At 38.1% G+C, this 12,529-nt stretch overlaps 1 long non-coding RNA gene across 1 annotated transcript; it reads left to right on the top strand.

The window, feature by feature from the left end:
• Window positions 1–306: 306 nt before the first annotated feature.
• On the top strand, window positions 307–11,071 carry LOC129463549 (uncharacterized). The gene is made up of 3 exons (XR_010115908.1): window positions 307–359; window positions 9,693–9,813; window positions 10,875–11,071. It is a non-coding gene; the product is annotated as an uncharacterized lncRNA (long non-coding RNA).
• The last annotated feature ends 1,458 nt before the right edge of the window (window positions 11,072–12,529 follow it).

The following is a 12,529-nucleotide window of genomic DNA, read 5'->3' as shown; positions in this document are numbered from 1 at the left end:
AAATCCTGGCTCTAGGTCAGATATTTTCTCTAATACATCATAGCTTCCTTTCTGGTTCTTTCCAAGGCATCTAAATCTTGAATAATCATTCATTTCTATGTATTTGTCATTATATGCATGAAGGAGAGATGCTTGCAATTTTTTGTTTGTATCTTAGTCACAAGATCAGAATTATTTTAGGATATTGAGCCAAGTCATACTACAAAGAATAAACAATTCACATTTGTAATTTTGTACAGGTAGGCAGTTTGATGCAATGGAAATTCATGGCTTTGAGTCACAGAGGTCTTTCCTTGTGGTTTTGAGAAAAACACTTCTCTGAATCTCAATATCCTGACTTCTAAAATAAGAATAAACAGGTCAGTATGAGAATTACTCAAGAACATGCCTGTCAAATGCCTGTCATTAATGAACATAAGCATTGACTTCCTTCTTATCTATATCCCATCCCCATGTCCCCTAGTGGGTCGTTCTTGTCTTCTGAAAGTAAAGGGATCTATTTCTCGTACACTTAATATGCGTTCCACCTTGGGCTATTATGCTTTTATTTATTTCTTCCTGTTCTCATGTCCGGTTTCCTGTATAGTTAAAATGGTTCGAGCTGCTTTCCCCCTTATTGTTTCTTCCATGCTGTAATGCTGGGTGGGGCCTGAGTTGGGCCTATAGCCCAAGGAAAATCCAACCTGCTCACCTGCTGGCCTGCTCATCTCCTTCAACTCCCATATCTAAGACAGGTTTTTGTGTTCTCTCAGCAGCCCGTGGTGACATGAGTGAATGCCTCTGTGCACGCTGCACTGTCTCTCTGCTTATCATCTGACAGATTCAGCCTTCCCATTGCTCTTCCTGTCTTTACAGTTCTAGTGAACGGAAACTTGTTAACCTTGACAGTGTCTCTCTTGCAGCATTAGCCATCGTGAGAGTGTCCTTCAGTTTCTGTGTGCTGGTTCTGCCCAGGAATCAAACAAGCCCATACCCAAATCAACATTATAACACTAAATTAGAACATTTTAAGCAGTGCATTTCTTTTATAAATACAGTGAGTGTCTTCTTCCTAGAGGCCAGTCACTTTTTGCCTGTATAATTTTTCATGCCAAATTCAAAAGTTTTGAATATTGTATCACAGTGGTATTTCTTGAATGGCAGTATCTCAAAGTGAGATTATTCCTGAAGGACCCGTATTATTTCCTGTAATAACATGGCAATAGGGAGGCCTTAATAAATGTGTTAGCAGCAGCATATTCTCAGACCACCCTGAGCATGCAGTGAAGTGAAAAAATCTAGAGTCCACCCACAAGATCACTCCTAAACAAAACATCCAGAAGGTTACCTGAGCAGCTCACATTCATTCATAGTTCAACATATTCTTATTAACTGTATGCTAGACATTCTTCTAGGCACTGGGAAACATCAGTGAACAAAATAGATAAACTCTCTGCTAGCACATTCTAGAGGAGGAGACAAATGAGCAAATAAACAATATATGATATATGGTGGTAATTGCTAGAAAGAAAAGGAAAGGAAGGGAGAGTACATTAGTTTTCTAGGGCTGCTATAACAGATTGCCACAAACTTGGTGGCTTAAAACAGAAATTTATTTTCTCACAGTTCTGGGGGCCCAGAGTCCCAAATCAAGATGTCAACAAAAATTAATGCACCTACAACCCACTGATTTTCCACAAAGATTTTAAGAATACACACTGGGGAAAAGACAGTCTCCTCAATAAGTGGTGCTGGAAAATTGAATATCCACAATGCAGAAGAGTAAGACTAGATCCCTAACTCACTGTTTACAAAAATCAACTCAAAATAGATTTAAGATTTAAATGTAAAACATGAAACTACTAGAAGGAAATGTAAGGGAAACACTTCATGACATTGGACTGGGCAAGAATTTTTTGAAAATAACATCTCAAAAGCACAGGCAATGAAAGCAAAAACAGGCAAATAAGATTATATCAAACAAAAAAGCTTTAGCACAGGAGAGAAAACTATTAAGAGTCAAGAGACAACCTACAGAATGAGAGAAAATATTTACAAACTGTGTATCTGACAAGGGGATAATATCCAAAATATAGAAGGAACTTAACAGCAAAAATACAAATAAATAAGTAGGCAAAAGAGCTTAATAAACATTTCTTAAGAAATACAAATGGCCAAAAGCTATATGAAAAAATGTTTAATGTCACTCATCAGGGAAATGCAAATCAAAACCACAATGAAATACCACCTCACTCAGAGTGGCTGTTATCAAAAAGAAAACAAGTGTTGGCAAGGATGTGGAGAAAAGAGAAGACTTACACACTCCTGGTAATGACTGTAGCCATTCTGGAAAGCAGATGGAGGTTTGTCAAAAATTCACAATAGAACTACCGTATGATCCAGCAATCCCACTACTGGGTATATGTCCAAAAGAAAAAATCAGAATCTCAAAGAGATATTGGCATTCCTGTGTTTATTGCAGCACTGTTCACAATAGCCAAGATATGGAATCAAGCTAAGTGTCCAACAGCAGATGAATGGATACAGACAATGTGGTATAGACACACAATGGAATATTATTCAGCCATAAGAAAGAACAAAATCCCATTGTTTGTACAACATGAATGTACCTGGGAACCTGGAGGACGTGTTAAGTGAAATAAGTCAGACACATAATGATAAATAGCACATGATCTCATTCGTGGAATAATTTTTAAAAGGTTGATATCATGGAAGTGGAGAGTAGCACAGTGGTTACTAGAGACTGTGACTGGGAGGGAGGAGGAGATAATGGGAAGGGGATGGTTAATGGGTATAAAGTTACAATTACCTAGTAGGAAGAATAATTTTGGTTTTCTGTTATAACCATAATCACAGTGGGTAACTATGGTTAACAGTCAAATATTATCTATTACAAATTAGCTAGAAGGGAAGCTTTTAAACAATCTCACCTCAAAGAAATGATAAATGCATGACATTATGGAAACACCACCCTGATTAGATCATTATGCAACATACATATGTATTAAAACATACTCTATAAATATGTACAATTATATGTCAATTAAAAATTAGAAAAAATATAAAAATCAAGATGTCAAGAGAGCCATGGTCCAGCTGAAGTCTGGAGGGGAGACTTCTTTTTTGCAGCCTCCCCTATCTAGTGGCTCCAGGCAGTCCTTGGCTTGTGACTACATAACTCTAATCTTTGCCTAGTCTTTGCACAGATTTCTTCTCCTGTCTCTTATAAGGACATTTATCATTGAATTTAGGGCCCACTTAGTTGATCCGGGATGATCTCATTTCAACATAATTATTTTTTGAGGACCCTATTTCCAAATAAGTCCACACAAGCTGTTTCCCTCTGTTTTACACTGCAGGGTTAACAAAAAGAACCCCGGGTGAGGAAGAAAGAGTCTACCTTATTTGGAAAAAGGATCTTTGCGAATATACTTAATTAAGGATGCCTGGATATGGACGCATCTTTTGAGGGTCCACTATGCAACCTGTGACAGGTAGGGAGGTCAGAGTGGTGGAGTCCCAGATGCTTTTCAACAGAATAATTGGGGGAAATCCATCTGAAGAGTTCATGTACGAGCACAAACATGAATTGTGGCGCTAACTCACATGCATAGCTTAAGAATGAGCACTCCAGTGGAAGAAATGGCAGGACCTTATGGTATGAAATGGGCATGAGCTTGGCCTTTCTAGAAATTGCAAGGGAAAGTGAAGTCACTGAGGGGAAAGAAATGAGGCTAGAGAAGTACCTAATGGTTAGAGCATGAAGGTTCGGCAGCCCTTGTGTGGCCATGCACTTGAATGGCACTAGAATGACAGGTATGCCCATGAACTCAGCATTCTAGGTGTTCCTTTGTGCCATTTTCTGACTGAGACCACTGACTTGATATTTCCTATCAAGAGATGCTCAAGGAGCAGCTCCTGCTCCTGGCTTCAGGAATGTTCTCTGCACCTTCTTGTCTACACTGTTTTCCTCTGTTCCTCTGTGCCATTAGTTATCTGGTTGAAGGAGGAAGCAGGAACTCTTCTTTTTCCCCACTTGTCCCTTTCAGGTCACCTCTGCTGGCCAGGATCCAAATATGCTCACCAAACTGCTTCCAGTTTTCTAAGATTTTTTCTCATTTTGAGATCAGATTATCTTTACTTCTCAAGTGCAGCTGGGTCTTTTAAAGAGATGATTGTTCATTTGTCATAAATTTCAAATTTTTTGGTAACTACTAGTTATGGGGAAAGGCAGTGCTAGCTTTCAAGGCTCCCTGCTTATTTTTATGGTCTCTTTAACTAGAATGCCACTTTCATTTCTGTAACTTCCACACGTAACCACAGTGAGATTCCGGGGACTGAGCTGCATTGCTTACTCTAATATACATGGAGAATTTCAAAGACCAAAGAGTCAATCACTTGTCCTTGTGGGAGTGCTAGGAGTTGAAAGACTGTCCAGACCACACAAGCTGTTTCCCTCTGTTTTCCACTACAGGGTTAACAAAAAGGATTTACACTGGGTGAGGAAGAAGGAGTCTGCTGGGTGATATTCTGTCACTCAAACACCCACAGCTCCCATGAGCATAGAAGGAAGAGATGAGAAAATGTAATCTTTACCACCTGTTTGATATGTTAAGTGGAGTTGCTTTATTTTGTAGTTTCAAAATGTACCTATCATCCTAATTAAAATCACCCTGGATATTAGATTAACTTGAAGTAAATAATCGAAGTTGATGTATGTTTTTCTAATCAACTATGTACAGGAATAAGTGAATACTCCCCTACCCCTACACCCTGCAACAACACACTTTTTCTCTGGGCTTGGCCTGAAACCTGAGCCATCAGATGCATTCATTACCCAGGACACCGGAAGTGAGTAGAATTAAATACTTTATTTTTGGGCTTGCACTTAGCTTTTCCCTTTTCTAAGAACACAGATGAAAATACAAAAATTATCAGCTCAACATAAATCTTTGCCTCCTAAGCCTTCAACAAAGGCAATAAAACAATTTTTTCTTTAATGTATAATGGAATATTTTCAAGGAAACGATGTTCAAAGGTGACTTTCTAAGAAAAAAATACACTCTCATTAATGACTGCTATGATCTTTGGAAACATTTTGTGAAAATGTGCATAGATTGCATATGTTTATCCAGGAGAACTATATCTACCCTTGATCCTGTATGATCAAGCCATCCAGCTACGGTCCCTTTTCATGACAGCAAAATTAAGCCTATGTCGTGGTGTCTCCCTGTTTTGCAACCAGGAATAAGGACTTTTGCAGGTCAGATAGACTGCAGTTTATAGATGAAGAGTCACAAAACATTCTTGGATCCACATGAGTGAAAACAGCCCCCGGAAATCTTATGTCATATTTAAAGTGATATTGCACAAAACTAAAACAATAGATTATTTGATTTAGACACCGTTCTCCAAGTCAAACTTCAATACTCTATCACTTTTTATTCTACACGAGAAGAGAACTGAGCCATTTCAAAGTTTAAATACAGACTATGTAATTGTTTTCTTGATTTTTCCTATGAAAAAGAGAACTGAATACATTTTCTACCTGAAGCAAAGATGGGGACCTCGAGTGTAACTCTGAAAATGTAGCAGGGGCAAATTGCAGCCACTGATAATTAGGAGCCAACAATTCCTCCCCAGCCTGGCAGCCCACCCTGGCCCCAGCCTGCATAATTTAGAAGTAATGAAGATTTCAGCTAGTGCAGGGAACATTCTCATCCACTAAGCAGCAGGGGAGAGGATTTGAAATTTTGCACATGGTTTTATGGTGGAATTTAACAGGTCAAAGCATTAATTGGAAGGAAATATACAATTGTTCTCCAGAAGTGTCACGGGCAGTTCTATCATTCGGTCCCTCTCACATGAAGGGAGGTCATTGTTAAAACAAGGTAAAACAAATTAGAATAAAAGAACAACAATAACAAAACAGCATAATCTTCATGCGACTGATATTATCCTTTTAACTGCTGAAGCATGTTTTGGATTAAAAACGTGTATTTTTTTGAAAGAATCCATAGGTTGGTAAACATAATTTAGCAGGTTCCTCTGCAAAGCCTTAAAAGGTCATTGAGAATCCCCAAATCATGATAAATTGCTGGAGAGTTTGCCTTCAATGCTAGTCTGAAAGGTCTCTAACATTCTCCATCTGTTCAGTGCACACTTGAAGAGTCTGGAAGCCCAAACAGTAGTATGAAGTTACCTGTGATGACACTTTCTTGTGATGGCTGTTTAATTTTAACTGTGCTGTTTGGAGACCAAAAGAAATGATTTTCACAAATAATAGACTTTTTTTTTCCAAGCTGAGATACCTACACACACACACACACACACACACGACAGTTGGCGAATAAAATCTATTTTCAGTTCTATTTGGAATTTAGCTGAACTGTCGCGTATACTTTGGTCTGATGTACACAGGTACACTGAGATGGGAAATTTGAAGCAGTAATGGGATACATGGGTTTTTGAGCTGAAAACTTTTTAGGCAGCAGTGGTTTACTGGCATATTCTTTAAAAACACCAATGGAAAGAAAATGAAAACGTGTTCTAAGGTGTGTAATTACCAAGAGTGTACCACATATATTTCAACAATCACTGCTTGTAGGCTCAGGTGCCATTACGTTGAAGACTTCAATAGCCTGCAGTTTAGACTTTTATTTTCATACTTTAATTGCATGATTTTTTGCAGCTGTAAGACCCTTTGAATTGCATGTTTTTCCTATTTGGAAATGCACTAAGGATGGGTAACTTAAGTACAAATAGCTTTAGATTCCTCTGGAAACAGGATCTTTCCTTACCTTCTTTAAATTCTTGAGCATGAATAGAAATCAAAAGATCCAGACATGTTGCCTAGCAGAGAAGCTTGCTCAGGAAGGAGGCCAAATTGACTAGTGTCTTCTCACTATTTACTCTAGTACTGGATTAATAGGCAACATGGCAGCTAAATATCAAGTAAGGTTCTCCAAGTTCCACAGATGCTGAAAGAATTTATTTTGAATCACTGGAAGCTTGACTATAGGACTTTAAATGAAGGCTATGTGGGGAAATATACCTAGGTAGAGAAAAGCTTTGATTTTGCCTATGATCAATAATCTTTCAGTTTCCTAGTAACAAAATACAGTGTCTCTTTTCCATATCTTTTGGCTCATGAAAAAATGTTTGCTTGTGAGAGGATGACATTTTAGAGGAAAAGTACAATAAACATTGCACAAATAGTGGACTACTGTCAGAGCCATTGCTGTCAGAGTTACAGTTTCTAGAAGACTGTGAGATCATTGCTCGTAAATTCACTCTTCCAGTAGAAAATAAAGGACTAGAAAAGATTTATACATATTTGCTGTAACATAAATTACTCAAGTGTGTATTACTGTGGAACTCTTACAAAGAAAAGAATCTGGAGAAATTGTGCCTAGAGCTCTATAATGAAGAAAGTTAGCCTTTTCTTGTTGTTTTTTAGTTGGATTTAGAAAATCTTAAACAGGGAGTAGTGTTTTAGTTGTTGTGTTTTAGTGATGGATGAAAATGTAAGGTTTTTTGAGAGTAAGTTAAACATATGTGTCAGAAAAATGAGAAGTTATACATGATTAATAAAATGAGGGTAGAACGTGTCTAATAAACCAGAGGAAAAAGTGTGGTTAGATACCTGTATGCATTATTACTGTCATCAGTGAGTGAATTAGTCAGTGGATTGGCTGGAAATCAAACTTGAATTAACTTAGGCAAATATTTTTTGGGGAAGTGTTGGCTAGAAGAATTAAAAACGCGTAGCAGAGCCTCAGCCTCCGGTGACAACAGGGTCATGAGCACCCTGAGGATTCAATCTCTGGCTCTCATTTGGCTTCTTTCTGCATGATGGCTTTTCTCAGATTTAGCCTCTTCTGTGGTGAATAGAAGCAGAAATGCCTGACATTTCCCAATGTTATCACCAGATAGAATGGAACTCCTAATTTTTGTTTCTAAATTCAAAAGTCACAGAGAAGGGTTGATTGGCTGGGACTGAATTGAGTGCATATTCCTGAACCAATCAATTCTTACCCGGGAATGGGTTCTATTATAAGACCAGACTGGCCAGTAGCCCATCCCTAGACTAGTCCCCGTGGCCGGGAATGAGAAAATTTGAGAAAGAAGACAACTCCCAATCCAAACTCATGGTTAAAGATGGGGAAAATTATATGGCCGAGAAGAAATGAGTGCTGTTTAGAGCAGATGAAATAGTAGGCATTTACTACTTTCACTTCGCATTTGTTGAGCACTTTCTCTGAGCTTAGCAGACTTAATTTTGATACAGAATTTATTCCCCCTTCAGTGCAAAACTCTTTCTTATGGAAGATGATTATTTACTGGTAATTTTATTTTTTCTTTGAGACAGAGTCTCACTCTGTCGCTCAGGCTGGAGTACAGTGACGTGATCTTAGTTCACTGAAACCTCACTCTCTTGGGTTCAAGTGATTCTCATGCCTCAGCCTCCCCAGTAGCTGGGACTACAGGTGTGTGCCACTACACCTGGCTAATTTTTGTGTTTTTTGTAGAGACGGAGTTTTGCCATTTTACCCAGGCTGGTCTTGAACTCCTGACCTCAAGTGATCCGCCTGTCTTGGCCTCCCAAAGTGCTGGGATACAGGTGTGAGCCACTGCATCTGGCCAGTAATATTTTTTAAAAATAAGAAACTTAAGATTTGGAAAGAATTGAGAAAAGACAGTAATATAGTCTCAAAACTTAAGCAAAAAATCTAAGGAATATTAACTTATTATAAATAAAACATAAAATAGTGAAATAATGAAAAATCTAAATTCCCTCCTCTTACAACACTTATATGATTGAGGCTTCACTTATCTGTGTGGGCCTTTGGGATATTAAGTGACTTGTTATAGGTATAAGATAAACTGATGTTTACAGGTGGTTTGGAGCTTGTAGCTGTTACCTGGCTGTTCAGTACTGATCCACAGAGTACTATTTCAAGGACGATGACCAAGAGTGAATAGTAATGACTATTTTGGAGTTAGAAAAGATGGCTTTTAAAGATGTTTCAGAATGGCGTCATCTATAACTTAGCTATGGAAGAAAAAATTGAAGTTGATTGTTTAATAAAATATATTTGATAAAACAGAACATGTCCATAATTGTGTTAATCAATCAATGCATAATGATGTCCCTTCTTTTTTTTTTTTTTTTTTTTTTTTTTTGAGATGGAGTCTTTCTCTGTCCTCCAGGCTGGAGTGCAGTGGTGCAATCTCGGCTCACTGCAAGCTCCGCCTCCCGGGTTCACGCCATTCTCCTGCCTCAGCCTCCCGAGTAGCTGGGACTACAGGTGCCTGCCAACACGCCCGGCTAATTTTTTGTATTTTTAGTAGAGATGGGGTTTCACCATGTTAGCCAGGATGGTCTCGATCTCCTGACCTCGTGATCCGCCCGCCTCGGCCTCCCAATGTGCTGGGATTACAGGCTTGAGCCACTGCGCCAGGCCGATGTCCCTTCTTAATAGAGATTAGAAACTTTGTTTAAGCGTGGACTTTAAACAAAAAATTTAAAAGGCATTTTGACAGACGTTTTGTTTTTTACCCAAAGTAAGCACTTCTTTAATTAAGTTCTTATTTGTTTCACTAGATGTATGGATTATATTCTTTACAGTTAGAATATTGCATGCTCATAAATCTGAAACATAATATTGATGTTTCAATGATATTTACAGATCTTGAATGCAGGATGTGAAGCAGGTTCACTGTGTACTACTTACCAACTTGTTTGAGTCCACTGAGAGCAAAAGTGCTTTAACATAACACATTACATGAAGCGGGTTTTATTACTTACAGGTAGGTAGCAAGGGACAGTAGAAGCCTAGATTCCACTGGCAACAGGTCCCCAAAAGCTCAGAAATCTGCCCAGGAGTCTTGAAGCCTCAACTTTGTGTGCCCCACTTGTACCACAGACAAGGGACTCTGAAGGGCAGCCTGCTCCGGGTTACATACCTGGGGATCACAGGACTCACTGAGCTAAAGTGTTAAAGAACATCCTATTCTAGGGGGTATCAGGGCAGAACCCAGGCTTTTCCGGCCAGCTCCTGCTATCTCAGGGTGCTGTGTTCCCAGCACATGCTACAGTTATTCTGGAGAACTATGAGAGAGAAATAGGCAAAGAACTGAGTTGGCCCAAGGCCATTCAGAGAACTACTTCAGAGAGGGCTTATGTAAATCAACTGGTCAGGGAGAAATTGCAGAATTCTTGTAAGGAAAATGTATTTTCATTTTTGAAGTACATTTACTTATTCAATAAATATTTATCAGACACCTGCAGTGTGTGAGACTCTTAGTTAATGCTGTAAACAGAAAGATTCCCTGACATTAAGGAGCCCCTATTTTAGTGACACACATACTTACGTGACTGTAGTACAGAAGGCTAAATGCTGTAATCCAGGTTACAGAATGTGCTGTGGGATTGCAAAAAAAGGAGAGCAAACTAATAACTGCTGACTTTTTTGTATGTGTTGTTCAAAAGGTGAGTATTCAAAAAGAGGTTTGCTAATGTCACGTTAATGAGATAGTACATACCTCTGAGTCAAGATAGTTAAAAAAAAAAAAAAAAAAAAGGAAACTTTGAATGGTAGTCCAAACTGTGATTCCATGTACCTTTAGCAATATAATCAAGTAGAAATCTCATTGAGTGCTGAGAACAGAATAGAACTTAGAAGCTTAGGTGAATTTTAAAATTTTACATTCCTTAAGGCTTCTTAATTTTCCCCCTTTATTCTTGGATTGTCACTCTATGAACAAGACTTAAGTAGATATTTAATAATTGCAGTGTAACTATAAAGTATTTCTATCATAGGGGCTCCATTGAAAATGTCAGTGGATACAGAGCTTTCTTCTGGTTTTAGATTTAAATCAATGATTTCAACTAACCATCTGTAGAAGAGGCCAAGCTATGATGAAGACATTCCTTATATTACGTGGACAATGGCGAAGACATATCAAGTAACTTTCAAAATTGTTTATTTGGAAAAGATTTTCTTTCTAATTAAGTGAATAGGTGGAAAGGAAAATGACTTTAGCCAGAACTATTTGATGTCATTGACAAGCAAGCATACATCTGAACATTGTATTTTCAATCTTTTCTTCTTTATTAATCTTTTATTTAGGAGAAGAGAACTGCCTGTGAATAGGCATTTATAGTTATATTTGCACTACGATAATATGGAAAAAATATAAGCTGATGAAATAAGACATTTTCAAGCCTCTAATAAGTTTCTTAGACAATGAGAAAAAGGAAATTCTTAGAAAAGGGCAGCTTGAGATCTAGAACCATTCTTATGTGCAATGCCAGTTGTTCAGAGTTACACATAACTGCATATTCATTCATGACATTCCAATTTTAAGCACAGATAATGATAGTGATAATGCAGACTGTGATGTGTTTCCGGTGTTTTGTTTTAAAAAAATCTGTTTCCATGTAATGTGTCTTAGTAGTTGAATTTATAATAATGTGCATTGCAGTTGATATAATCAGAAAAATGTCAATGACCCTAAAATAAAATGCGGAAAACAAGAATTAATAAGCAAACAATAAAGCCAGCTGGTGGTTGATGAGGTAGGATTATATGTACTATATATTGCATATCGTGCTACATTATGTGATATATAAGAGAACAGTGCATCGTGGGTTGTCAATCGAAATGAGACAATTCATAGGATCTGATTCATCTTTAAGCTGTTCCCACAACAGAAACGAAGTGCAAAACATCAGGGCTCTGTTCTAGATATTAGATAGGAAATAATAATAGTTCATTTTCAGAGTTAGTGAACATAAAACTATAGAACTGGAAGGGAGAGAGAGAAATGAAGCAGTCATGATAGTGTCAGGAGGCAGAGAAAGCTGGCTGGTGGGGCACCCTAGGTAGTCGAGGGAAAAGAAGGCAGAGTTCACAGGGCAAATCCCCAGGGCGAGCGCTGGGTGGATTAGGGAAGTCTGCAGTAGGCTGGCTGTGGGGGGCGTGGCAGTACTTGGGACACTACTCTGCCTTTCCTGTTCCAGGTGTGCCCTCTGGCTCTCTCTACTTCCTGGGAATGGCTACTCTCTTATAAGCCTGAAGAAGAGAGCTAAACTTCAAAACCTAGAAGATACCTACCTCCCCAGCTCCTAGGGGGATCTTTGAAATAGGCAAGATACTTCAGTTTTATTCTTTGACCTTCAAATATAACCACAAAATAAATTTTCTGAAATATGTGAATAAATTCAACAATGAAACCAAATCCTTTTATTTAGTAATAATTCAGTTTTTCATTTCAGATCTCAGTGACTTATCACAAAAGCACGATCTCGGTCGTTATTCAGTGGTTATTATGGTGTCCCCTTTTATATCTAGGTCAGATTGAATAAATGGCTCTTCATGTTGTTTTCTTGTTTTATGTTTCAGACCCACCATCTTTTTTGATAATCAGTGACTCATTTCAATCCACTATCTTAAGATAGATTTAAATGTTCATTTGGTGCGTGATTATAATCTATTTGTTATGCTGATGATTTTTATACAAT

This window comes from Symphalangus syndactylus, chromosome 15 (assembly GCF_028878055.3).
Source record: "Symphalangus syndactylus isolate Jambi chromosome 15, NHGRI_mSymSyn1-v2.1_pri, whole genome shotgun sequence".
Lineage (NCBI taxonomy): Eukaryota > Metazoa > Chordata > Mammalia > Primates > Hylobatidae > Symphalangus > Symphalangus syndactylus.
The sequence above is the reverse complement of the archived record's forward strand: the minus strand, read 5'-3'. Positions and strand labels throughout refer to the sequence as shown.